The sequence below is a fragment of the Phacochoerus africanus genome, chromosome 2 (genome assembly GCF_016906955.1).
Source record: "Phacochoerus africanus isolate WHEZ1 chromosome 2, ROS_Pafr_v1, whole genome shotgun sequence".
NCBI classification, from domain to species: domain Eukaryota; kingdom Metazoa; phylum Chordata; class Mammalia; order Artiodactyla; family Suidae; genus Phacochoerus; species Phacochoerus africanus.
Window position 1 is genome coordinate 83,785,376 of NC_062545.1, and position 27,886 is coordinate 83,813,261.

Consider the following 27,886-nt stretch of genomic DNA (forward strand, 5'->3'; position numbering starts at 1 on the left):
GAAAAGGATTCCATGAGATAAAGCAACTGGTGCAGAGTAATACAGAAAATGTTAGCCATTACCATATTTACCAACATTTTGAGAAAAATTCTACTCACTCTACTTAATTTGAGTGTGCAAAGAACTATGCTGACTGCTTTTGGAAATCCAAAGATGAAAAACTGTCCCCACTTTCATGGAGCTTACAATCTGGCATGGTCATTGATTTTTTACAACAGAAAATAATTAGCTTACCTAATCTATGTCTCATTTAACAGATGAGGAAACTGAGACTCAAGAGCCTAATCAAGTTGCTAGGGTTGTCCATACACTTCCTGGAGGAGTCAGAAATAGAACTCAGACAACTGAACTCAGGCACCTGAACCCAGGCCAGCATCCTTCCCAGACTGGACTTCAGTTCATGGCTGAGAGCCCTGTCCTAACAGTGTGTGGTGTGCTGGTAAGTGTTAACAACCAGCTCTCTGAGTAGGAAAATGTATCTGTATATATTTAAATGTAATTTTATTGTACGCCTTACTCATATAAAGGATAAGTAACACATGATTTACAAATGATAATGAAATATACAATACTCTTTAATGAAATTCCATATGACCAATTGATTCTCACTGGATGCTTTGTTTGATTTTTCCTCAGTTCTTACATCCGTAACAATTCAACCATTATTTGGCTAATAGGGTTGTATCTTAGTCCACCCTTTTTTTTTTTAATTTGGTAAAACACATATACACAAAAGTTATCATCTTTTTGTTTGTTTGTTTGTTTGTTTGTTTAGGGCCACACCCTTGGCATATGAAAGTTCCCAGGCTAGGGATCAAATCAGAGCTATAGCTGATGGCCTATACCACAGCTCATGGCACTGCAGCATACAAGTTGTGTCTGGGACCTACACCACAGCCACAGCAATAGTGGATTCTTAACCCACTGAGAAGGACCAGGGATCTAACAGAATCCTCATGGATACTAGTCAGGTTCATAAGCTGCTGAGCCATAACAGCAACTCCAGAAATTAACATCTTAACCATTTTTAGTGTATGGTTCAACAGTGTTAAGTATAGTCATATTATTGCGCAACCAGTCTCTAGAACTTTTTCATCTTGCGAAACTAAATCTCTGTACCCATTAAATAATAGTTCTCTCTTCTTCCCTCCCACTGATCCTGGCAACAACTATTCTATTTTTGTTTTTATGAATTTTTTCTACTCTAGATACTTCATATAAGTGGAATCACATAGGATTTGTCATTTTGTGACTGGGTTATTCCACTTAGCATAGTGGCCTTAACATTCATCCATGCTGTAGCATGTGACAAGATTTCTTTCCTTTTTTAAAGCTAAATGATATTCCACTGTATGTATATGTTACATTTGTTTTTCCATTCATCTATTGATGGACAATAGGATTGCTTCTACCTCTTGGCTCTTGTGAACAGTGCTGCTATGAACATGGGTGTGAAAATATCTCTGTGTGATCCTGCTTTTAATTCTTCTGTATGTATACCCCAAAGTGGAGTTTCTGAATCATCTGGTAGTTCTATTTACATTTTTTGAGGAACTATCATGCTTTTTTCCATAGTGGCTGTACCATTTTACATTCCCACCAGCAATGCAAAAGGCATGTCAGCTTCTCAACAGCCTCACCAAAATTTATCTCCTGGTATTTTGAAAGTAGCCATCCTAATGGGTGTGAGGTGATCCACTAACTCCTACCCAGTAAAATTCGTCACTAAATCTGACATGTGACCTGCTATTAAATTATGAGAAAATTAATGGAGTTCCCGTGTGGTGCAGTGGTTAACGAATCCAACTAGGAACCATGAAGTCTTGGGTTTGATTCCTGGCACCGCTCAGTGGGTTAAGGATCCGGTGTTGCCATGAGCTGTGGTATAGGTCACAGACATGGCTGGGATCCCGCGTGGCTGTGGCATAGGCTGGCAGCTACAGCTCTGATTAGACCCCTAGCCGGGGAACCTCCACATGCCGTGGATGTAGCCCTAGAAAAAGGCAAAATAATAATAATAATAATAATAATATAAATAAAAAATAAAAATAAATAAAATTAAAGGGAAACATTACTAAAATGGAGTCAGGAGACCAGAGGAAGAAGCTCTCATTGCTAGTACAGATCCCAATGGGAAGAGACACATTTCGCATCTCTGGCAGTAAATAATTCTACTTTACTACCACCAGAAGGAGGGGGAGAAGTTTTTCTCCTGCCTGGCAACAGCTCAGCCAATGAGAGACAACTCAGCCAATGAAAATCCACCATACTTTGCATTTTCACTTTCATCCAATGGGCTTTACATTTATAACACCCTCGACCAACTTCCCCTTCTCTGTAAGAGTTTCCCTTCCTTTGCTTCACCAGAGTTGCAAGTGGTTCACCATGGTTGTATCTCCCCAAGTACAGTTTTTGGCTGCTCCTGGAAAAACCCATTTTGTTGGTAAGAAATAACTGGCTGTTTCATCATTTTAAGTTAACCTAACATGGAGGTCCCATGGAGATCCAGGGAAGAATGGTGGCAAGTCCCAGGCTGGCGAGCAAGCAGGTGTTGCTACTGAGGAGCCCACCCAGCTCACTGCTTTCTTACTGACCCTGAAATCTGAGGGTAAGTTTTACTCCCCGATCCAAGCTCTGCTCGTTTTGCATTTTGAAGGTCTTCAGATTTTTGCAGGATCTGTTTAAAGGCTTTGTCCTCTCTTTCTTAAGGCCTTATTTTGTCTGGGAGTCCTGGTTTGGCATTTCAGCGTGACTCTTTTGAAATCAGGCTATTCCTACTGTAACTGCTGTAACTTCTGTCCGACTCCTTTGGGGATGGGCTGATCCTATTGGGACTGTACTGGTCAGCCTTTGACCTGACTCTTTTGGGATCAGACTGTTTATAAAGGAACTGTGCTGGTATTTGGCCTACAGGCTATTTAAGAACTATTCTCTGCTCTAGGGAAAAACCTTTGAAAATGGGATCCCAGTTATCTAAATGTTTTGAGGGCACTACCCCCACCTTCATGAACCCCAGACAATTTTAGTTTAAAAGCCATAGTTCTCAGTCAAGTTCATTTGGTTAAATGACTTAACCAAAAGTAACTTAGAACATCAATGGCCATCATGGGGAAACATTTGAGCTCGCCAAACTTACCTTTCTTAAAATCCATTAGACAGCCATGTTTATTGCCCAGGGGTCCTGGACAAACCTCCATCCTTGGGTTTGTCACAGGTAAAATGGGAATATTGCAGGGTATAACTACAAATGATAATAAAGCCCTGAGCCTTTATTCTGAAATCATCCAAACCTAATTGGACACTTACTTTGAGATTTCCAAACATTATGGGGGGTGTCTAAAAATTGCCTCTCTGCAGGATATGATAATTAAATTAATCAAGGCAAACAAAACTATTAAAGATGAAATGCCTTCCAAAGGCTGGCATTTATCTCCAGGGCTTTTGTCTCAGGCCCCACCTCTCGTGCCATCTTCCTCCTCCTTGGAACCTATCAGAAACTGCCCCTCTAGTGTTAAATCTTCTGAGGCTCCAAATAAACTCCAAAATTATTTAGGTTCCCTGGACTAAAGCCAAATTGTGAGGTTTAATTAAAGAGTTCTCTAAAGTAACTGAGGACCCCCCTTGGTTTGCTGAAGAACTTCACAGTTATTCTCAAATCTACCAACCTGGTTTCTCAGATTCCTATCAGTTAGTGCACAGGCTTGTTGGTGAGGGTCAAGCCAACCACTGGATGAAACTAGCCCAATCGGAGCACCCTGGAAGGGATTAGAAAAGCAAGCCCCTAACTTGGCAAGCGGCTACAGCACTTGCTGAAAACCTCCACCAAGCTATTACAGTAGCCTTTCCAAAGCCTGTTGATGGGAATGAAATCAAGGCTTGCACACAAAAATCTGACAAACCTGCCCAAGACTATTGTAATTGACTTCAGATTATTTTTAAAGAAAATCCAATCTTCCTTCAGCTGTTAAGTCCACAGGGGTAGCCTTTAACTCCATGTTTGTTAATGGGTTTAATCAGGACCACATTCTTAGCTGACAGCACCAGGATGGAAGTAGAAACTGTATCCACTCCAGATTTAGTTAATTTGGCAAATTGGCCCACTCAAACTCTAGATGAATCACCAAAAATGACTGCTAAGATTAATCTTCAACTCCGACAAATGAAATTCCCCAAACAAAAAGAAAACCTTCTAGTTTCTGCTATTATTGCATAGGGCCAGGATTTGGGGCGGGGGGGTGAGGTGGGAAATGTTGCAAATGTAAATGTTTCAGTCATCTTCAGCCTTCTAACCAGGCTTTATTTCCAGTGTCCTCTTAATGCTCCATGACTGAGCTCAGAGGAACTGAGGGTCTCTTCCCAGTCCTTCTCCTCAATCAGCCCGGAGGGAACAGTTCCCCAGAGGGAGAATGAATCTCTGTCCTCACTGATACCAGAGCCCCACCCTCGGTGCTCAGCCCCACTGCTATGTACTAAGGCAGTTCACATAGTAGGGTCTCCAATGAGACTCAAGAGATTCCTGATTCTGAACGTGCTCCCTTGTGTTTAGGCTCTTTGAGAGGCACACATGCATTCTTCTTGGCTCCTCTTCCTCTACACATTTATTAGGCTGAGACATCTTAGAAAAGTATCACGCTGCCATTTCTTTCTTTCCAAAGGAGAAAACAATCCTAGAATTTGACTAGCCATCCAATTAGCCAACCAGGTGAATTAAATAACCCTTCAACATCTTTTGCTCTGTCTCCAACAGTAGAGGAGCTGATTTTGGAAAACACTGATCATGTTCCCCCGTTGAATCCCACCTCCAATGATGGAAAAGTTCACTGTGCGCCTTCCATAAAAGATTCAAATAGATACCCTCAACATCTCTCCCCAGAATTAATCAATACCCTATAAGTAAAGAAGCCCTTCAAGGAATAAAGCCCATAATAGAAGTGTTCAAGGCCCAGCGCTTTATTATTATTTGTAGTTATACCCTGCAATACTCCCATTTTATCTGTGAGAAACCCAAGGATGGAAGTTTGTCCAGGACCCCTGAGCAATAAACAGCACTGTTATCCCTCCACACACTGCTACTCCTAACCCCATCCTCCCACCACTACTGACGTCCATTCCTGCTGGGGACAGATTTTCAGTGTAATTGACCTCTGTAGTGCCTTCTTTGGCATTCCAGGGGTAAGACAAGCTAATAACTTTTTGCCTTCATCTGGGAAGGGCAACATGATGCAGTAATGCCTCAGGGTTTGACAGAAAATCCTTCTCACTTTTCACAAAATTTGCAAGTTGATCAATGATATACAGTTTTCTGTGGGTTCTATTTAGTACTAATATATAGATGATGTGCTTCTGTGCTCGCCTTCTCAAACCTCCTGAGAGGAAGACAGCATTCACTTGCTAAAGCTCTTGACCTTAAAGGCACATAACATCTCCAAAGGAAAATGGCTGTCTGCTCAAACTCAGCGTCAACGCTGAGAACACCTGATCTCAGAACAAGGGCTACCTGTGGACCCAGCTACTTTACAGCATCCTGAACTTCCACAAATCTGAAACTAGGCACCTATTACAAGGTTTTCTCAGGATATCTGATTACCGTTGAAACTGGATTCCCCCAGACTTCTGTCTTTATGTCTCAGCCCCTATATGCTTTATTAAAACCTAGCAAACCTGGCCTCCTTAATTGGAGAGGGCAAGATGTAGCTTTTGAAGACTTAAGGAAAGACCACCTGCCTTTGCACATTCTAATTATCAGCTTCCCTTTTTCCTTTCACATGTGAGAAGGAAGGGAATGCCTTTGGAGTAGTCACACAAAACGTGGGGGCCGTCTTCCAGCCATAGGATATTATAGCCAACACCTTTTGACTTGTAATCATTTACAGGAGACTCCTCTAACCAAAGCATATTTTTCATGGTTTAGAAGTGCTTTTTATTTAAATGAAGAAAATGGTAAATACAGAGCGGGATAAGCTATTGCAGCTCCTTTTTCTAAGGCTACTTTGGCACAACTTGCTGAAGTATACACTCTTACTCAGGCTTATACCTTAGCCAAGGTCAAAACTCCAAACATTTATACCAATAGTCAGTATGCCTTTGGAGCAGTCCGTGACTTTGAAATGCTGTGGGAACAATGAGGTTTCCTCACCTCTAACAGGGAAGAAATGTTAAATGGCTTTTATATCCAATATCCATTGATTCCATACTCTTGCCAGAAGCCTTGGAAAGGCTTTTAAGATCCCTGGGCATTGCAAGCTTGACACCCCAAAGGTTAAAGGAAACCACCTTACTGATATCTATGCCCAAAATGCTGCTTTCAAAGGAATTAATGGCCAAACATTAATGGGGTTGCTTCCCCAAAATAACAATCTAGAAAAATTGATGAGAAATGCCCAACATCTGGCCCAAGGAAAGAAAAACAATACTGGAGGTCTAATAACTATTGGTTTGATAAAGCAATAAAAGAAAAAAAAACAAACCTCTAATTCAAGTTAAAAAACTGATCCTACTGGAAATTCTAAAATTCCCACTTCTTACCATTGCACATGCATTGAACCATTGGTCCACTGACAAAATGAGAGCATTCATGAACCAGTATTGTTGGGGAAATATTAATAAGGCCACAAAGAGTCCCTCCCTTGCTTGTCCTACCTGTCCAAAATGCAATCCAGGAAAACATTTTTGCACTGTTCCTGGACATTTTGAAATGCCTTATGGGCCATTCAAGGTGTGGCAAGTGGGTTTCACATAGCTGCCCTCATCTCATGGACGTAAATAGCTTTTAGTCATGGTCTGTATGTTTTCTCAGTGGGTGAAAGCTTTCCCTTACAGACAGGCTACTGATTTTTCTGTGGCTAAAAATTTGTTTAAAAAAAGATTATCCCTACCTGAGGAACCCCTCTCAAATTTCAAGAGCAATTAAGGGACCCATTTTACTGGCCTGATACTTCAATAAGTCTGTGCTTTCAGCCAGTTTTATAAAACACTTGCTGTGCTTACCATCCTCAACCCTCGGGGTTTGCCAAATTTACTAATTCCACTATTGAAACTGCATTGGCAAAATCCATAGAGACCTTCTATGAATGGCCACAAGCATTGTGGTTGGTCCTTCTAACTCTAAGATCCACTCCTTTTGGAACTTATAAATTCTCACCCTCTGAGACAGCCACAGGGCACCCAATGCAATTGGCTCCTGCCTCTTTTGACCCACTGTTGATTAAGGAAGGCATACATCAATATTGCAAAAGGCCTAATTTGCTTCTGTTAAAGATAACCATGTTTGGAGTTCCAGCTGTGGCAGAATGGGATCGGGTGTCTCTGGAGTGCTGAGACACAGGTTTGATCCCTGGCACATTGAGTTAAGGATCTGACGTTTGTGGCATAGGTCACAATTACATCTGGGATCTGATCCCTGGCTTGGGAACTCTGTATGTCTGGGATGGCCAAAAAAGAAAACAAACAAATGACAAAAAAAAAAAAATCATAAAGTGTTTCATTCAACTCCATGAGGATTGCCAGAGAGCTAAGAATTTTAAGCAGATTCCTTCCATTGGGGCCCCTTCTATAAATAAAGCTTTCGACAATTTCAGGAGAAAAAAACATGTTTTGGTAGAGCAATCTTTTCACATTGTGTTCTCAGGAAATGAAGACCTTAAGCATGACACCTTGCAATCTAGAGATTCCATCTATTGGAAAAGACACCTCGATGGAAAGGCCCCCATCAGGTACTGCTAACCAGCCCTCTGGATTCTTATTTGAACTCATAGTTTCTTTCTTTGCAACCTGCAGGCTATATCACTGAGAAAACGTTTAGATCCCAACAGTTTCTTTTGAGATAATGATACTGTTTAATTACTTCATGTTTATTCCTACATTGCACCTTCTCAAAGCACTTGTTTAATTCCTTCAGCTGCTAGTGTATCTCTTCTGTATTCTCTATTCTGAGATACAGACTGTATTTTTTAATTTATTTTATTGAATTATAGTCGATTTACAATGTCGTGTTAATTTCTACTGTGCGGCAAAGTGATTAAACTGTAAGTATATATAAATTCTTTTTCACATTCTTTTCCATCATGGTTTATCTTAGGATATTGAATATAGTTCCCTGTGCTATACAGTAGAACCTTGTTTATCCATCCCACATATAATAGTTTACATCTGCTAATTCCAAACTCCCAATCCTTCACTCCAACACCCCCTCTCACCCTTGGCAACCACAAGTCTGATTCTCTATGTCTGTGAGTCTGTTTCTATTTCATAAATAAGTACATTTGTGTGATTTGTTTTTAGATTCCACATATAAGTGATAGCATATGATATTTGTCTTTGACTTCACTTAGTATGATAATCTCTAGATCCATCTATGTTGCTGCAAATGGCATTATTTCATTCTTTTTCATGGCTGAGTAGTAGTGTGTGTGGTGTATATATATATGTATATATATATATATATATACACACATACATACATACATACCACATCTTTATCCATTCATCTGTCGGTGGACATTGAGGTTGCTTCCATGTCTTAGCTATTGTAAACAGTAACTGCAGTGAACATACGGATGTGTGTATCTTTTCAAATTAAGCTTTTCCTTCAGCTATATGCCTGGGAGTGGCATTGCTGGGTCATATGGCAACTCTATTTTTAGTTTTTTGAGGATCCTCCATACTGCCCTCCCAAATGGTTGTGCCAATTTACATTCCCACCAACAGTGTAGGAGGGTTCTCTTTTCACCACACTGTCTCCAGCATTTTTTATTTATATACTTTTGAATGATGGCCATTCTGATCGGTGTGAGATGTTAACTCATTGTAGTTTTGATATGTGTTTCCCTGGTAATCAGCGGATGTTGAGCATCTTTTCATGTGCCTATTGGCCATCCACATGTCTTTTCTTAAGAAATGCCTATTTAGGCCTTGTGACCATTTTTTGATTGGGTTGTTTGTTTGTTTTGATATAGAGCAGTACGAGCTGTTTGTATATTTTGGAAATTAATCCCTTGTCAAGTTGCATCATTTTCAAATATTTTTCTCCCAGTCTGTAGATTGTCTTTTAGTTTTATTGATGGTTTCCCTTGCTGTACAAAATCTTCTAAGTTCGATTAGGTCCCATTTGTTTATAACATTTGATGTAAATCAATGAAACTGGAACACACCCTCACACAATACGCAAAAATAAACTCAAAATGGCTTAAACACTTAAACATAAGACAAGACACCATCAAACTCCTAGAAGAGAATATAGGCAAAACATTCTCTGACATCAACCTTACAAATGTTTTCTTAGGTCAGTCTCCCAAGGCAACAAAAATAAAAGCAAAAATAAACCAATGGGACCTAATCAAACTGACAAGCTTTTGTACAACAAAGAAAACCATCAAAAAAAAAAAACACACAAAGACAACCTACAGAATGGGACAAAATAGTTTCAATTGATACAACTGACAAGGGTTTAATCTCTAAAATATACAAATAACTTATACAACTCAACAGCAAAAATACCAACAACCCAGTTAAAAAATGGGTGGAAGACCTGAATAGAAATTTCTCCAAAGAAGATATATAGATGGCCACCAAGTACATGAAAAAATGCTCAACATCACTGATTATTAGAGAAATGCAAATCAAAACAACTATGAGGTACCATCTCACACTTGTCAGAATGGCCATCATTAATAAATCCACAAATAACAAATGCTAGAGACGGCATGGAGAAAAGGGAACCCTCCTACACTGTTGATGGGAATGTAAATTGGTACAACCACTATGGAAAACAGTATGGAGGTCCCTCAGGAAACTAAATATAGAACTACCATATGACCCAGCAATCCCACTCTTGGGCATTTATCTGGAAAAAAACTTTCCTTAAAAAAGACACATGCACCCATCTGTTCATTGCAGCACTATTCACAATAGCCAATGGAAATAAACTAAATGTCCATTGACAGATGAATGGATTAAGAAGATGTGGTACATATACACAATGGAATATTACTCGGCCATAAAAAAGAACAAAATAATACAATTTGCAGCAACATGGATGGAACTAGAGATTCTCATACTAAGTGAAGTAAGTCAGAAAGAGAAAGACAAATACCATATGATATCATTTATATCTGGAATCTAATATACAGCACAAATAAACCTTTCCACAGAAAGAAACTCATGGGCTTGGAGAACAGACATGTGGTTGCCAAGAGGGAGGGGGAGAGAGTGGGATGGACTGAGGTTAATAGATGCAAACTATTGCATTTGTAATGGATGAGCAATGAGATTCTGCTGCATAGCACTGGGAACTATATCTAGTCACTTGTGATGGAGCGTGATGGAGGATAATGTGAGAAAAAGAATGTACATATGTATGTGTGACTGGGTAACTTTGCTGTACGTTAGAAAATTGACAGAACCCTGTAAACCACCTATAATGGACAAAATAAAAATCATTTAGAATGAAAAAAGAAAATATTCATATGGTTTTTGTCAGAGAATGTTTTGCTCATGTTCTCTTCTAGGAGTTTTATGGTATCATGTCTTATGTTTAAGTTTTTAACCCATTTTTGAGTTTATTTTTGTGCATGGTGTGAGGGTATGTTCCTGTTTCATTGCTTTGCATACAGCTGTCCAGTTTTGCCAGCACCCTTGCTGAAGAGACTTTTTCCCATTTTATATTCTTGCCTCTTTTGTCAAAGAATAATTTATCAAGTAATTAACCACAGGTGTATGGGTTTAATTCTGGGCTCTCTATTGTTCCATTGATCCTGATATCTATTTCTGTGCCAATACCATGCTGTTTTGACTACTGTATCTTTGTAGTATTGTCTGAAGTCTGAGAGAGTTATGCCTCCTTCTTTGTTCTCTTTCCTCAGGATTATTTTGGCAATTATGGGTTTTTTATGGTTCCATATAAATTTTAGGATTATTTGTTTTAGTTCTGTGAAAAGCCATGAGTAATACAGTAGGGATCATATTATATCTGTAGATTGCTTTGGAAAGTATGGCCATTTTAACAACATTAATTTTTCCAATCTAAGAGCATGGTATATCTTTCCATTTCTTTACATTATCTTCAACTTACTTTATTCATGTTTTATAGTTCTCAGCATATAAGTCTTTTACCTCCTTGGTCAGGTTTATTCCTAAGGTTTTTTTAATCTGATTTTTTTTTTACATTCCCTTTCAAGGATTTCATTGTTAGTGTAAAGAAATACAACAGATTGTGTATGTTTGTTAACCTTGTATCCTATTACCTTGCTGACTTCAGTAGTTTTTATGTGCAGTCTTTAGGGTTTTCTGTATATAATATCATGTCATCAGCAGAAAATGATAATTTTACCTTTTTCAATCCAATTTAGATACCTTTCATTTCTTTTTCCTGTCTGATTGCTAGGACTTCCCATTCTATGTTGAATAGAGGCAGTAAGAGTGGGTGTCTTTGTCTTCTTCCACATTTTAAACAGAAGGCTTTCAGTTTTTGGTCATTGAGTATTGTATCAACTATGGGTTTGTCATAAATAGCTTTTATTATGTTACGGTATGTGCCCTGTTTACCTACTTTGTAAAAGACTTATCATGAGTGGATTTTGAATTTTATCAAATGCTTTTTCTGCATCTATTGAGATGATCATATGGTTTTTGTCTTTTCTTTTGATGATGTGGTGTATCACACTGAGTGATTTGCATATATTGAGCCAGCTCATGACCCTGGGATGAATAAGATACAGACTTTAGATGGTAGTTGTTGAAGAAAATTTCCTCCTACCCTTACTTATTACTTAAAAGTGACCACAATAGATTTCTAACCTGTGCACTTTCCCTCTGATGAGGTACATGACACCTAGGAAGGATCCTTTCCGGCATTAAGGGATAAAAAGCCACTGAATGCTAGTTAAAACAAGCAGACAAACAGATTCTTGATCAGCAATAGTTTCAGAGAAAAATCTTGATCAAAAGGGAGAAATGTGAAAATTAATAAAGGAGGAGTTCCCTGGTGACTCAGTGGGTTAAGGACCTGGCCTTGTCACTACTTTGGTTCAATCCCTGGCTCAGGAACTTCCACATGCTATTGACATGGCCAAAAAATAATAATAAAAGAAAATCTCACTAAAATGGAAATGGGAGATCAGAAGGGGAAGCTATCATGCATATACCACTCAACGCCAATACAGATCCCAATAGAAGGAGATAGATTTTGCATGTCTGGAAGGAAGTGACACTACTTTAACTACCATCAGAAGAAGAAAGATTTTTCTCCTTGTCTGGCAACAATGTCGCCAGTGAAAAGCTGCTACACTTCAAACTCCTAATTTCCTTCAGTGGACTTTTTGTTCATAAGAGCCTCTCCCAACTTCCCCTTCTCTTCTATTAAAGAGTTTCTTCTCCTTTGCTTTGCTGGACTTGCATGTGGTTTGCCATAGTTGTACATCCTGAAATACAACTGTCCACTCATCCCAAATAAGCCTATTTTGCTGGTAAAATAATTCAGTGTTTTATTGTTAGGTTAACTGTTTTTCACTCCCATACAGATTATATTCATTAAACTAAAATTTCTTTTAGGTTCAGCATACTTATGTTTAAATTTCAGTCATTCATCAACAATGTGAGTGATTATTTTGCTCAATCAGATAATAGTTTTCCAATATACAAAGAATATTTCCTCAGTTTTTTTGTATTATTAACAATGTACCTACTACATACAACATGATTTTAGTTTAATTTGCATTATCAACATTTCCCTCATTACGTTTTTTGGGTTTTTTTTTTTTTTGTCGTTTTGCCATTCTCTTGGGCCACTCCCGCGGCATATGGAGGTTCCTAGGCTAGGGGTCGAATCAGAGCTATAGCTGCTCGCCTACGCCAGAGCCACAGCAACTCGGGATCCGAGTGGAGTCTGCGACCTATACCACAGCTCAGGGCAACGCCGGATCCTTAACCCACTGAGCAAGGGCAGGGATCGAACCCGCAACCTCATGGTTCCTAGTCGAATTTGTTAACCACTGAGCCACGACAGGAACTCCTCCTCATTACTTTTTAAGTCTAGGTGAGGGAAGGGCCAACCTCTATCATGGACCAGATAGTAAATATGTTATGCTTTGTAGGCCACACTGTCTCTCTCAGAATTATTCAACTCGTCCATCATAGTGTGAAAGTAGTCAAAGACAATACACAAGTGAATAGGTAATGCTATATTCCAATAAAATTTTATTTATAAAAACACATGGTGGCAGGCCCTAGTTTTCTGAGCCCTTGTCTAGACAATCAGCAAATAACAAATCGTTAGCCCTGCTGCTTGCCAGTTTCCTTTGTGTTAATAGTCTTACCATTGACTACTTCCGATTACCAACACAAAGTTATTGAAAGTGAAATTAGAAGTCCCCCTATGGTACGGTGGGTTAAGGATCCATGTTGTCACTCCAGCAGCCCAGGTTGCTATTGTGGCGCAGCTTTGATCCCTGGCCCGGGAACTTCCACATGCAGCAGGCATAGCCCCATCCTACCCCCCCCAAAAAAAACAATGAAATTAGAAAGAGATGCATAGAATGCTATTTGCAGCATTCCCAACATACAGATACAATAGACATAAATAACCTTAACAGCACAGATAATAGTAAAACACAATAAAATAATTAGGAAGTGATGAATTTTGAGTACTATTACCTTTGTTTTTAATACAATGTTTTTAAGTTTATTTAATTTTTATTAGTGGCTTTAATTAAAAACTGGCTTAGGAGTTCCCTTGTGGCACAGTAGATTAAGGATTCAGTGTTGCCATTTTTAGCGTCTCAGGTGACTACTGTGGGACAGTTTCAATCATTGGCTCAAGAACTTCCACATGCTGCAGGTGTAGCCAAAATTTTTTTAATTAAAAGTGGCTTATAAAATTCTTATAATATTGGGAGTTCCCGTTGTGGCGCAGCAGAACGAACCCGACCAGGAATCATGAGGTTGCAGGTTCAATCTTTGGCCTGGCTCTGTGGGTTAAAGATCCGGCATTGCTATGAGCTGTGGTGTAGGCTAGCAGCTGTAGCTCTGATTAGACTCCTAGCCTGGGAACTTCCATGTGCTGCAGCTGCGGCCCTAAAAAGCAAAAAAAAAAAAAAAAAGCTTCTTAAAAAGTTAACAACTGGCTCTCACAGGCCAATGTTGGCTGGCTGCAGCATCCCAGTGACTTCTAGACTCCAGTATCCTGCCAGTTCCTCAGGGAACTGAGGGCCAATCAAACTCCTGCTCCTGTGCCCTTTCAAACTTTAAGAAAATGTTCTCTTCTGAAAGAGGTCAGAAACCTGTTCCTGGGTGTGTACCCTACTCCCCCATTAGCTAATTTCTTAAAAACAAACAAACAAACAAAAAAAACACTTTCAGTTTTTACTTAGACAGTCTGGCTTTAAGGTAGTTAAATTTCTGACCTAACCTGCACTGTCTTGAAACTTACAAGAACGAAACAATTGCTCATGTGTTTGTATTGTGAGTCACACTTGGTCTAAAAGAATTCATGTACTCTTTAGAAGTTTCTAAAATTATAGCTTTGCCGGGTCTGGAAACCAGTAACTTTGGGTAGAAAGTAAGAGGGCTGTAAGATAGTATGTGTGAGCAGAACCTGTGAGTTGATCTGTATGTTAATTTAGCCCCAGCATTCACAATGTAATCTTGAGCAACAACTGATTTCACTTCTTCATTTAAGTCTCAATTTTCTCCTTTCTACAAACCAAAGGTCGTAATAATGCTTGGTACTCTTGAAGCATGTGAGGGAAAATATTGCTAAAGTGATTTGAGCACCTTGGCTAAAGGGTTGTTGAAAATATAGGTCATCATTTATCATCTGGACATGAATGTGAGGCATTAAAGATTGTAATTCCGTGAACCTGACATCAACACTTTAAGCTTTGAAAAATGTTCTTAGATTGTTAGGACAAATTGAAACCACCAGCTGAAAATGGCTTTTTTTAATTTTTATCTTCATTTCCTTCAGTGTGTTCTCCCTTTCTCTCTGTCTTAAGTAAGTGAGAGGTGATGGCTTAATTTATTCAGACATTTTCCTTTATGCCATCCTTTGGCTCTGGAACAGGCACTCCACCACACCAAAATCACCATTTCTATGTCTCTTCTTTATCTGCTCCTCCTTTCCTATTTTCTACTGCTTATTCTCTTCTTTCTCTCATGTTTCCTTTTTTCTTGCTTGCCAGAGTACCTGTATTACCCAAATGTTTCAGCCTCTGAATCATTTGAAGCATAAAGTTAAAGAACAATGCATATGGTTCTCCTTTCAATAAGCAGCAACCTAGATTTGAATGATCATCAAATCATCTCTATTAGGCCATTATACTGTATTACCCTTTTCCTGTTCCCGATCATTCCCAGGTTCCACCTCTCACTTTGTTACGGGTACATAAACCAAAACATTAATATGTCTCTTCAATCATGAAACATGAGTTAGGAGTTCCTTGATGGTTCGGTGGGTTAAGGATCCAGCACTGTTAGGGCTGTGGCTCTGGTCACCACTGTAGTGTGGGTTTGATCCCTTATCCAGAAGCTTCCACACACCACAGGGCTGGTAGAAAAAAAAATATGGGGGAAACACAGGATATGGGTACTGGAGTTCACTCTGATACTGCACAGCCTTTGCATGATAACCTTTGTTCTATGGATTCTGTAGAGTGCAGGTGGGTTCAGGTAATAGTCTTTTCATATTCTCTAGAATACCAGCCAACCCATGGACCCTTCCAGAGCCTGACCTAGCTCCCTGTCATGCAGACCCAGTGTGAAATCTCTATGCTCAATACCCCAGATCTAATTATTCTTTACTAACCTTGCATGCCAAGGGAAACGTTCGAAACTGCATCAAGTGGGGAAATATTTTTCTCATTTTTAGTGGAACACCATATTTATGCTGAAAAGCTTTGGCTGATGAGTATTTTGTCGAGGAGGGTAGTTGTGAGAGATTTATCTAACCCTGGGTTTTATTTGCCCTTTGTATGTGTCTGGCTTTGAAAGAGAGAACGCTTGCCTTTATATCTGCTCAGATTGGCTACAAGTAACTGTGATGAGCTTTGCTGAAATTCCTCAACCTAATGATGCAAACAGAAGTTGCAGAGCACAGCACTTTGGGTCTCAGAGGTGACTCTCAGAATCTAGCAATCCATCTTGGAGGTCTCAGCAGGCCTCTTTTGAGCTGTTCTCTGCACGTGGCAATGCTGAAGAATCCCAGGTGTTCTTTCTGGGAGCAACGTGAGAGTGTGAGGATTGCCCTATGAGGCAAGAATATGTTCATTAAAGCAGATTTCCAGTGGGAGGGGAATCGTACCCCGCAGTTCCAAGTTCCTCCTCGTGATGACCCCTCTCCTTCTTAGAGACGGGGGTCTGATGTCCAAATGCATCTGGGTTTAATGAGTTGCCGTTCTCTGGGGACCCAGAGAGGGCAAAGAAGTGCCTGCTTGTTGAACTAGAACACATATTTATTTTGTGAATACTAAGCTGTTTAAATAATGTAAAAGTTTATCTTTTGTGAGATCTTCCTACTTCTTTGACTTCTGAAATGGCAGCTGTAAATATAAGGAGATACAGAGTTGTGGGATAAACAGACTAGTCAAATTGGCTGGATTAATGATTCTCTCATGATAAAATCACTAAACTCTTAAAAATGATAAGATCAGTGCCATTCCTCCCTCTATCTCAAATGAAGATGGAATAAAATTAGAGAAATTCTTCTTATGGATCCACAGATGTTGGTTGGTTAATCAGATGAAAAGATCTTTGAATAATAGGCTAGGGAACTGGGCCATATATTCATTGTTTTAATCTGTCAGATACTTATTAACAGCAAGAATACTTAATCTTGCAAGACATTGTAATAAAATGGCAAATAAATGTGCATCTTAGTGAAATCAAAAGTGAGAAATTGTATATTAACAAAATTGTGAATAGAAAAATGGTAATTTATATATGACCAGAGAATATAATTTCTTTCTTTTCTTTTCTTTTCTTTTTTTTTTGGTCTTTTTGCCTTTTCTAGTGCTGCTCCTGCAGCATATGGAGGTTCCCAGGCTAGGGGTCTAATTGGAGCTGTAGCCACCGGCTATACCCCAGCCACAGCAACACGGGATCCAAGCCGCATCTGCTACCTACACCACAGCTCACGGCAACACCGGATCCTTAACCACTGGGTAAGGCCAGGGATTGAACCGCAACCTCATGGTTCCTAATTAGATTTGTTAACCACTGAGCAATGAGGGGAACTCCAGAGAATAAAATTTCATACAAAAGAGAAAAAATGTGATGTCTGTATGAGAATATGCTTGATACTCACAGACATAGAGAACAGACTTATGATTGCCAGGGAAAGAGGGGCAGGAGTAGGATGGACTAGGATTTGGGGGTTAGTAGACGCAAACTGTTACATTTAGAATGGATAAGCAATGAGGTCCTACTGTACAACACAGGGAACTATGTCCAGTCTCTTAGGATAGAACATGATGGAAGATAACATGAGAAAAAGAATGTATATAGATGCATGACTGATTCACTTTGCTGTACAGCAGAAAATGGCACAACATTATAAATCAACTATAATTTTTAAAATTTTTTTAAAGAATGTGAATAATGATTACATCGGTGTCAAGGTCCTCAAGAAACACCAAATGTGTATCCAAAGCTAAGCTAAGCATTAACTTGGCATTACGTGCCATGAAAAAAGATTTTGTTTCTTTGCCATGATATTTTGAAAAACTCTTCCATCACTCAAAAGTAAAGGTTTTTTCTTTCTGCCAGTATTCTAGAAATAAATTCAAATGCCATTAAAGTATGTGAAAAACTTTTCTACTATTAGCATGCAGTCAACTGCAAAGGAAAACCGTGTTTCTAAATCAATGTATTGAGTATCTTCTTTATAGAATCAATTACATACAACCACTTTATAAATTCACTTTCTCCTATTCAAATGCAAGTTCTATATCTTTGGAATTTTAATATACATATTGAAATTCCCACTTTGCTGTGGATTCTGTAACTGGTCAATTCAATTGGTTAATTTTTCTTGTTTTGGTTTCCTAACTGAAAAATGAGAACCATGATATAGTTCTACCGTGGAATAAGTTTAACTGAGCACAAGGAAACTGTTATTATATGATGTAATGCATGTGTTATTTAGGTATTAATACTCAAATTTTCAATTATAACTTTAAAAATGGCATAATTTTCTCAGATGAAATGTAGGTGTATGATCTAAATTATCGGGTTGTCAGGGGAGGAAACTAATACAGCAACAGATACCAGTTATTTTCCACTTCAGCGTGCCAAGCATTTTACATTCTATTTTTTACTATTTCATTTTATATTTTAAATATTTCACTTGACTATCTTGACACTCTGAGGTAAATAACACTCTAAGAGTTACTCTATAAATGAGAAAAGAAGACAGCTATTTGCTTAAGTTCATCCAAATAGGAAGTGAGAAGAGACCAAGATTTGAACCTAGTCTTTGATTCCACCGTCCCAGTTCCTAATCTCACAGTGTGACAGCCTTCCCAAATTTAATTCCCTGTTCACACCATCCTAGACTTTGCAATACAGCATCAAATCCTACCTCAGAATGTAAATTGAATGCTGCAGTAGTGGAAGTCAGCACACAGTTTCTGAGATCTTATCCCTTTCCAAAATTCACACTGAAATACATGTTCTTTGTCATCCAGATGAAAATAAACATAGGAGAATCTGTCCAGATGAACTGGTAGGTGGGAGATGTGGAAACACTGTCTTCTGCTTTGTTAATTGTGTGGGTTTGATAAGAAAATGCATTTTCTTTAGACATGATCAAATGTTTCTTATACGCTTCATGAAAGCTTCAGATAGAACAGTTAAGCCAATATCCATTTGCCACTGCCAAGAAAAAAATGTAACCATGCATTATTTGGAAGTTTATATCATCTATGGAATTATATATTTTTTTTAACCTCTTCCACACATCGTAAAATGTTACAATGGTCCAGAAAAATGCCGTTAGATGCATAAGTACTATGAATAATTGGTGTGGAATAAGTAAAACAAATAAGCTACCCACTGATTTCATGTACCCAGTACACATTTTATGTGAACAAATATTTCAATTTTGGCCATTTTCCAAAAGAGTTATTTTAAAAGGAAATACATAAATTAATTTTAGAAAAGGGGAAACAAATATACTCTAAATACAGGGGTAAATGATATACGATCATTATTTTTAAATATTGGTTTCTTGAAAATGTATATTGGTATTTATTGAATATAGTTAGACAAAAGAATTGTTAAAACTTGTATGTCATGTACATTGCTATGGCTTCCAGCTAGGAAAAAAAAACCAATTTTTCCTAAAATATATTTAAGTGTTTGAGCCTCCAAAACAGCCTAGCTCAGTTTTGTTTTTCTGAAATATGCACCTTTTTCTTAATGATATATATTATAAACAGTAATTGTCACAGTGAGTTCAAGTCACTTTTGAAAGTGTTAGGAGGGTACAAAACGAAGAGCTACTTAAACACTAGGGAAGAAATCAATTATTCAGAAACAACCACCTTAAGTAAAAGCTTCATCCAAATGAGGATTTTCGTGCCATGTAAATGAACCCCTTTTACTAAATGTAGACATTTACCATTGTTATTAATGATTTATCCCCAGGAGATACAATTTTTCCCCATGCCAAGCAGTAACACAAAAATGCACAACAATCATTCTTCCTAGGAAAAAAAGAAGCTGCATTCAATTTGTATTTATTTTATTATTTTGCAAAAACACTGGGACATAGAGAAAAAAATACACCATATAAAATTTCACTCTAGGAGTTCCCTGGTGGCCTAGCAGTTAAGGATCCAGCATTGTCACTGTTATGGCCTGGGTTGCTATGTGGCCGGGGTTCAGTCCCTGGCAGTTATAGCAAAAATAAATAAATTATTTCAGTAAAGTTTCACTCTACATAAAACTAGTCCTCAGAAAGGACTATTTTCCAGCCTGCCAGATGTTTCTCTCTTTATAATAAGTTAATAATCATGATAGATTAAGGATATAGAGGAACTCACAAATGTAGTAAGTCTCCTGCTGCCTTTTATGTAGTCATCTTAAGCATTTGCAGTAAATATATACATATATAGATATAGATATACACACACACACTCATATAGACACACACAGAGAAATTTGTACTTGGTATCTTATAACTGAAAAGCTGCTCTAAAAAATAACACAGACGTTTTTCCATTAAGCTGATTTGTGTTACTCTCTTCCACCTCACCCTGTAACTGACAGCTAGAGAAAATGAAAAGATTCACTTTTGCTTGCTTTCATAAGAAAATACCACCTTGAATTTGTTAATGTTAAAACAGTCCCATAATGTTCCGATTCTTTTTAAGTGACCCCTGAGAAGTCGTCCAAGAAAAAGAGAAGTGTCGATAGGGTTTGGAAGCCCAAGAGGGCACCATCCAGGCAGGAAATGTCACCACACCAGCGCTGCCCAGTGTGTTAGAGCAGGAGTGCTAAAGGTGGAGACATGCATGGAGTTCCCGTCATGGCGCAGCAGAAATGAATCAGACTAGGAACCGTGAGGTTGCGGGTTCAATCCCTGGCCTTGCTCAGTGGGTTAAGGATCCAGCATTGCCGTGAGCTGTGGTGTAGTTCACATATGTGGCTTAGATCCTGAGTTGCTGTGGCTGTGGTGTAGGCTGGCAGCTGTAGCTCCAATTCAACCCCTAGCCTGGGAACTTCCATAGGCTGTGGGTGTCGCCCTAAAATGCAAAACAACAACAACAACCAAAAAAAAGGTGGAGACATGCTCAAGTGCACAAGAACCCTTTCACACATACACTCATCAGCTTTTAGCAGGCTGATTCTCCTAGTGTTACCTGGAACTTCTTTAACGGTATGCCACACCAAAATGTGGCCAAATCAGATCTGCTCTGAATAGCAGAAAGAAACCTCTTTCCTGGAAGAGCTCCAGCATGAGAAGCCTGTTGCGGTTCCAGTATCAGATCTGTGAAGCTTCTCTTACCCACTTCTGCCAAATGGGCATGATCCTTAAACCTCTGAAGTCTATTACTCCTTCTCAAAATGAGGCTAAAAACAATCCCAAGCCATCACTTTGATTTTACCCAGGCACCTATGCAATTGCAACTCTAAATGCAACCAGTGATATGGGCTATCATTAGTAGCAATTAAAACCCAGAAAATCAGTGGACGGAGAATAAGTCACTATCATACTCAATACAATCTTGATCTCTTTTTTTTTTCTTTTTATGGCCACACCTGCAGCATATAGAATTTCCCAGGCTGGGGAAAATTGGAACTGCAGCTATAGGCCTACACCACAGCCATGACAACACAGGATCCAAGCCACATTGCTTGTAGCAATGCTGGATCCTTAACCCACTAAGTGAGGCTAGGGATTGAACCCTCATCCTCATGGACACTATATTGGGTTCTTAACCCACTGAGCCACAACAGGAACTCCCAATCTTGATTTCTTGATCAACATCATAAAAACTGAAAGATAGTGATATAAAATTAAATCTGTTACCAAATACGGGTTTGGCTGGTTACCACTCAAAAATCAACTCCAATGAATATTTTCTCAGGTCAGTCTCCCAAAGCAATCGAAATTAGAGCAAAAATAAACCCATGGGACCTCATCAAACTGAAAAGCTTTTGCACAGCAAAGGAAACCCAAAAGAAAACAAAAAGACAACTTACAGAATGGGAGAAAATAGTTTCAAATGATGCAACCGACAAGGGTTTAATCTCTAGAATATATAAACAATTTATACAACCCAGCAGCAAAAAAGCCAATCAATCAATGGAAAAATGGGCAAAAGACCTGAATAGACAGTTCTCCAAAGAAGATATACAGATGGCCAACAAACACATGAAAAAATGCTCAACATCACTGATTATAAGAGAAATGCAAATCAAAACTACCATGAGATATCACCTCACACCAGTCAGAATGGCCATCATTAATAAATCCACAAATAACAAGTGCTGGAGGGGCTGTGGAGAAAAGGGAACCCTCCTACACTGTTGGTGGGAATGTAAACTGGTACAGCCACTATGGAGAACAGTTTGGAGATACCTTAGAAATCTATACATAGAACTTCCATATGACCCCACAATCCCACTCTTGGGCATCTATCCGGACAAAACTCTACTTAAAAGAGACACGTGCACCCGCATGTTCTTTGCAGCACTATTCACAATAGCCAGGACATGGAAACAACTCAAATGTCCATCAACAGATGATTGGATTCGGAAGAAGTGGTATATATACACAATGGAATACTACTCAGCCATAACAAAGAATGACATAATGCCATTTGCAGCAACATGGATGGAGCTAGAGAATCTCATACTGAGCGAAATGAGCCAGAAAGACAAAGACAAATACCATATGATATCACTTATAACTGGAATCTAATATCCAGCACAAATGAACATCTCCTCAGAAAAGAAAATCATGGACTTGGAGAAGAGACTTGTGGCTGCCTGATGGGAGGGGAAGGGGGAGGGAGTGGGAGGGATGGGGAGCTTGGGCTTCTCAGACACAACTTAGAATAGATTTACAAGGAGATCCTGCTGAATAGCATTGAGAACTTTGTCTAGATACTCATGTTGCAACAGAAGAAAGGGTGGGGGAAAAATGTAATTGTAATGTATACATGTAAGGATAACCTGACCCCCTTGCTGTACAGTGGGAAAAAAATAATAATAAATAATTAAAAAAAAAATCAACTCCAAAGATGCTCCTTGGCCATGACAGTGTTTAAAGTGAAAGGGGGAAGTGATCTCCATTAATCGCTGAGATAGGGGATTGGACTTGTGGCCAACTCCCTCTGTATCTTTCTTTAGATGCTGTCTTGTTCACAGTTTGTCCATGCGAGGACTGAAGGGGAAGCTAAGGGAGAGATCTGGTCATCTGTTCATCACTGATTTTTCATTTCTACTTCATTGATCTACAGAAAGAACCAACTGGTTAGGCAAGATATTGTGTGATCAAAAGATCTGAAAGGTCTGTTTGTGCCAGATTAGTAGAGCTTGGGCGCCTGGTTTAAGATTGGTAACAATAGAGTTTTGCTAAAGTGGCAAGACAAAAGCAGCCTCTTGTGGAGAGCTCTGTCCTGCAAAGGCTACTTACAAATCTAGGGCAAAACCCCATATCTTGGTAATAAAAGGAGCAAAATACCTGTGACAAAATGTACTCACAATTCTGTTATCTCTAATTGCCTTTTGTTTACTTTGGCTTCTTCGAGGAGGTTTTGATGCTGTCTTAATTATCACTGTTTTATGCATATTAATTAGTGGTTGAAGTTTTATGCTTTTATCCAGAGGCAATTTTATAAAGGGAAATATTTTTAAGAAATAAAAATATCTTTAGCCAGCTGCACGGGGGCAATCCAGCCATTCCCCCTCTGGCAGGCTGAAAATACCTGTTAGGAAGCCTAGTTAGGACGAGTGTCTTCTTTTTTTTTTTTTTTTTGTCTTTTTAGGGCTGCACCCACAGCACATGGAGTTTCCCAGGATAAGGATTGAATCTGATCTGCAGCTGCCAGCCTGTACCACAGCCACATCTGCCAGATCCGAGCAAGATCTGGGACCTACATCGCCGCTTGCAGCAACACCGGATCCTTGACCTACTGAGTGAGGCCAGGGATCAAACCTGCATTCTCACAGACACTGTGTCAAGTTCTTAACCCACTGAGCCACAAGACAACATTTTAGATATTTTTCTATGTTTTTTTGTTTATAGCAATTATATCAATTACACAAAATGTATACCGTTTTGTATCCTCCCCCTTCCACTTTATTTATTTATTTATTTTGTCTATTTTGTCCTTTTAGGGCCACACCTGTGGCACATGGAGTTTCCTAGGCTAGGGGTCTAATTAGAGCTGTAGCCACCAGCCTACACCAGAGCCACAGCAACACCAGATCCAAGCCACATCTGCGACCTACACCACAGCTCACGGCAATGCCAGATCCGTAACCCACTGAGCGAGGCCAGGGATGGAACCTACATCCTCATGGATGCTAGTCGGGTTGGTTTCCACTGCGCCATGACAGGAACTCCAAACTCCACTCCCCCTTCCACTTTAGAGTAAAATATACATTTTTAAAATGCTGTGCACTAAAGTATTAGTAGACGCTCTATTATTTAATGGGCAGGCGAGGGTGTATCAGATACCAAATATTTCAGGTCATACTATCTCAAAGTGTGTGGCTTACTGTATAATGGCATTTCTGTTCTTTCTGTCTTGGAAGTTTATTTCTAATTACTTTTGTTTTGTAATTAGGGGATTTCTCCTACCATAGAAACTGAGATCTACATGCTAATGAGGAAACAGTAACATTTTGAGCGTTTCAAGTGAATCAAAAATCTCTTTAGGGCAGTAACTGAGTCTGGCATTCTTCTAGCTTATAGTAAAGTATCATTTCAGTTAAGGTTTGTGGTGCAGGAGTTCCCGTTGTGGCTCAGTGGTAATAAACTGGACTAATATCCATGAGGATACATGTTCCATCCCTGGCCTTACTCAGTAGGTTAAGTATCTGGAGTTGTCGTGAACTGTGTTGTAGGCTGGCAGCTATAGCTCCGATTCGACCCCTAGGAATTTCCATATGCCAAGTGTGTGGCCCTAAAAAGATTTAAACAAACAAACAAAAAAAAAGACAAAAAGATTTGTGGTGCTCATCACTGACCCCACACTTGATCTTTGAAGAATGCAAAATATGACAAATAATTTGGACAGAAAAACATTGAATGACTAGTTTGCTGACATCCACAGATAAGACATAGAAAACTGCCAGTTCTCAAAAAAAAAAAGAAAAGAAAAAAAAAAAACACCTCATTTGCATCTGGCCCTGTGTCCTCAGGAGCTGCCTGGAGGGCTGGGTTTAGCAGGAGGAGTCCTACAGGGTAAGCCCTCCACCCACGCCTTTGCGACCGACACCATCTATCTGGAGTCTCCCTCTTACTTGTTAAAATGCTCTGTTTGCAACTAGAGGGATAAATATTTACTTCTCTTAACCTTTACTGGTGTAAGATGATTTTACTCAAGAGGTAGGGGGAAAAATCAGCTTTGCAGAAAGAGAAATTTTCTCTTAAATGCCTAGAGTTCAATATTAAAAAAAAAAAAAAAAAAACTCTCTATAACTCATCTGTTATTAGTTACAGGATTAGTTCTGCTTAAATTCCTTCCTTTCCTGTTTTACAAGTGTCTATGAAAGACCAGTAACTAGTCTGAATGTCTGCAAAATGGTATCAAGCAAAATCCAGCATCTGAAAGATGTGCGTTCGTGTGTAGCTCCAAACAGAGTCTTAATTACTTGCTAAGAGTAATTAATGAAAATGACTTCACTTAAATATGTTCAAAGACTTGGAAAAGACGCATTCCAAGTTTCCTTCCACATGCAAATCCAGAACATGAACTTATTATATTTGATGTCTGCATCCTAGACTAGTTTAAACTCGTCATGGCAGAACGTCAGGATGCAAAAGGAAAACATTTTAGAAAATGTGACCAAGTTAAACTGTCATGATCACAGCACTTCATGACCAATTTACATGTGATTAAATTGATCTATCAATTTGCAGAATACATTTTTCTGGTTTGGCAATGGGAGCAATTCTTTCTTCTGTTCCTCTAAAACCAAGTGATTCAAAATGTAGCCAGTGCACCATCAGCCTAGGCACTGAGGTTGTTAGAAATGCAGAACCTCAGGCTCCACCCCAGACCTTCAGAGGGAAAAACTGCCCTCTAGGTGACTTATATGTTCACTGTGATTTGAGATGCATTGATCTAAGACACATCTGCACATCTTTCTTACACAGGAAAGATGGGTCTTTTAATTTTCAGAACTAATTATTAAAGTTAGGTCAAAAAAATTTTAATTCTAAATTTTAAACTTTTAATCAATTCAATACTATAACAGACTTTTAATGTGACTTTAATTTTTTTTCTAGAAATCCTCTTATACAATTGGAGGTTTGGTGCCATGGTCCCAAACAATGTATGAGACAATTATGTTATAGAATAAAATAATAATCCTTGGTGACAAATATAACAGTAACAGCTGGTTTTGCCTAATACAACAGTTTCGAATGGGCCACATTTATTATTTTGCCCTCATTTATCAAATACTTTGTGCCTTGTATGCAGTATTTTCAGAATTCATTGAAAACAGAATTATGCTGTAAAATCATCCAGCAAAATTCTAAAAAGCTTTGTTCAGAACAAGAGCAATTTCTACTGGATTCTGATCATCTTTCTGGAAGTCCAAAACACGATAAGCTTTGCTCAGTTTTTACTAAAGAAAAGCAATCACTCCGTTTACTCTGACATAATCTGCCTTCACTTTCTGAAATAAACTAAAACTCTTAATGAATAATATGCCTGTTTCCTAAAGAACACATTATCTAAATAATAATTTGGAGCTTTGAAATAACCTTTTACTGCCAAATCATGAAGTCAGATTTATTTGGTTCACTTATATAAACCAATTACATATTTCGTACTTAAGTTTAAATACGTTAATGTGTCATCTTCAATCCTTTAAAAATAAATTCATTTCAGAAAAAAAAAAAAAACTTGAAGGGCAATAGTGGTCTGAGGATGAGGGAACTAATGTTGATAAAACTGCTTCAACTCTTGGTAAAACCACAAAATAATTGCATATGAAAAGAAAATAAGCATCTCTCTTCTCATCTGTAAACTCCATAAAATCACATCTTTTCATTTTAAAGATGCTTCAGTGAGAGTCAGTTAATTAAAGAGAAACTGCCTTATGCAATAAAAATTGTTAAGCAGTCACATAAAGTTAACCAGCAGTGGTATAAAATGCATAAAAGTCTGTCCCTCTTTTTGCTTTTTAAGTCATATGTTCTTGATGACAGGACAGAGAAAATTCAAAAGAGAAGTATAACCATGAGAAAGTGTATATGTATGTGTGTATACATATGATATTCTTCTCTCCAAAAAGCATGGCTTTGATTATAGTTCTCTCTACTCCCTAATCAAAAACCTTCAGCTGCTCATTGCTTCTTATTGAATAAGTTCTAAACTCTGAAATATGGCTACAAAGTCTTCCATGATCTTGTCCCAGATTGTCTTACCAGTTATATCCCATACTTAACATCCTCTCTTTTCCAACCAAACCAAACTACTTGCGATTTCCCCAATATAACCTCAGTTTTTCCTTTCCACACTTCTGTTCACACTGTTCCTGTTGACTGGGATATTCTCTCTCCAACACTACTTCACTCTACCCCACCACCTACCATAACCCCAACTGTCCAGGGAAATCCTACTCTCTCAGTTAAGATGCTTAGAGCTTCCTATAACAGAATACTCAACCAATTGTGCTTTAAATATTACAGACATTTATTACCTTACACAGCAAGAAGTTCTGGGATAGAAAGAGCTGTGTGTTTTCCATTATTCTACTTTACTATCTTTAACATGTTGGCCATTGATTTGAGGCTTGTTTCCTTATAGCTGCAAGACAGTTGCCACTGCTCCAGCCATCCCTTCCTACATCAAAAAAGAGAGGAGTTCTTCTCATCTACCTTTTTGAAAGGAAGGAAAAGCTTTGGCAGCATGCATTTACCAGACCTCTGCAAAGGTGCTAATTAAAAAGAATTATCCATGCTCATTCTCAGCCTCAAAGAAGGCAAGAAATAAAAGCATCCAATACTTTCAGCCTCTAAAATGAGAGATGGCTGTACTACCCACGAGGAGGCTGGCAGGGATGGGAATGGTGACCAGTTCCGCCCAGATCTAAAGACACTGACTCCATGAAGCCATCTCTGACTCATCTAGTAAAAGTTAACCTCTCCTTTAGTTTTACACAACATTGTGTGGCTTTTATGTTCACATTTTGCTTTGTATTTGAG

The 27,886-nt window shown here is 38.7% G+C and overlaps 1 long non-coding RNA gene across 2 annotated transcripts in view; it reads left to right on the top strand.

Annotated features, from left to right (window-relative positions):
* The first annotated feature begins 2,367 nt into the window (after nt 1-2,367).
* Nucleotides 2,368-27,886, top strand: part of LOC125117440 (uncharacterized) — a 56,727-nt gene continuing 31,208 nt past the window's right edge. For both annotated transcript variants that reach the window (XR_007132627.1, XR_007132628.1), the window contains exons 1-2: nt 2,368-2,608; nt 7,628-7,712. This is a non-coding gene — a long non-coding RNA (uncharacterized LOC125117440). The remainder of the gene's footprint in view (nt 2,609-7,627; nt 7,713-27,886) is intronic.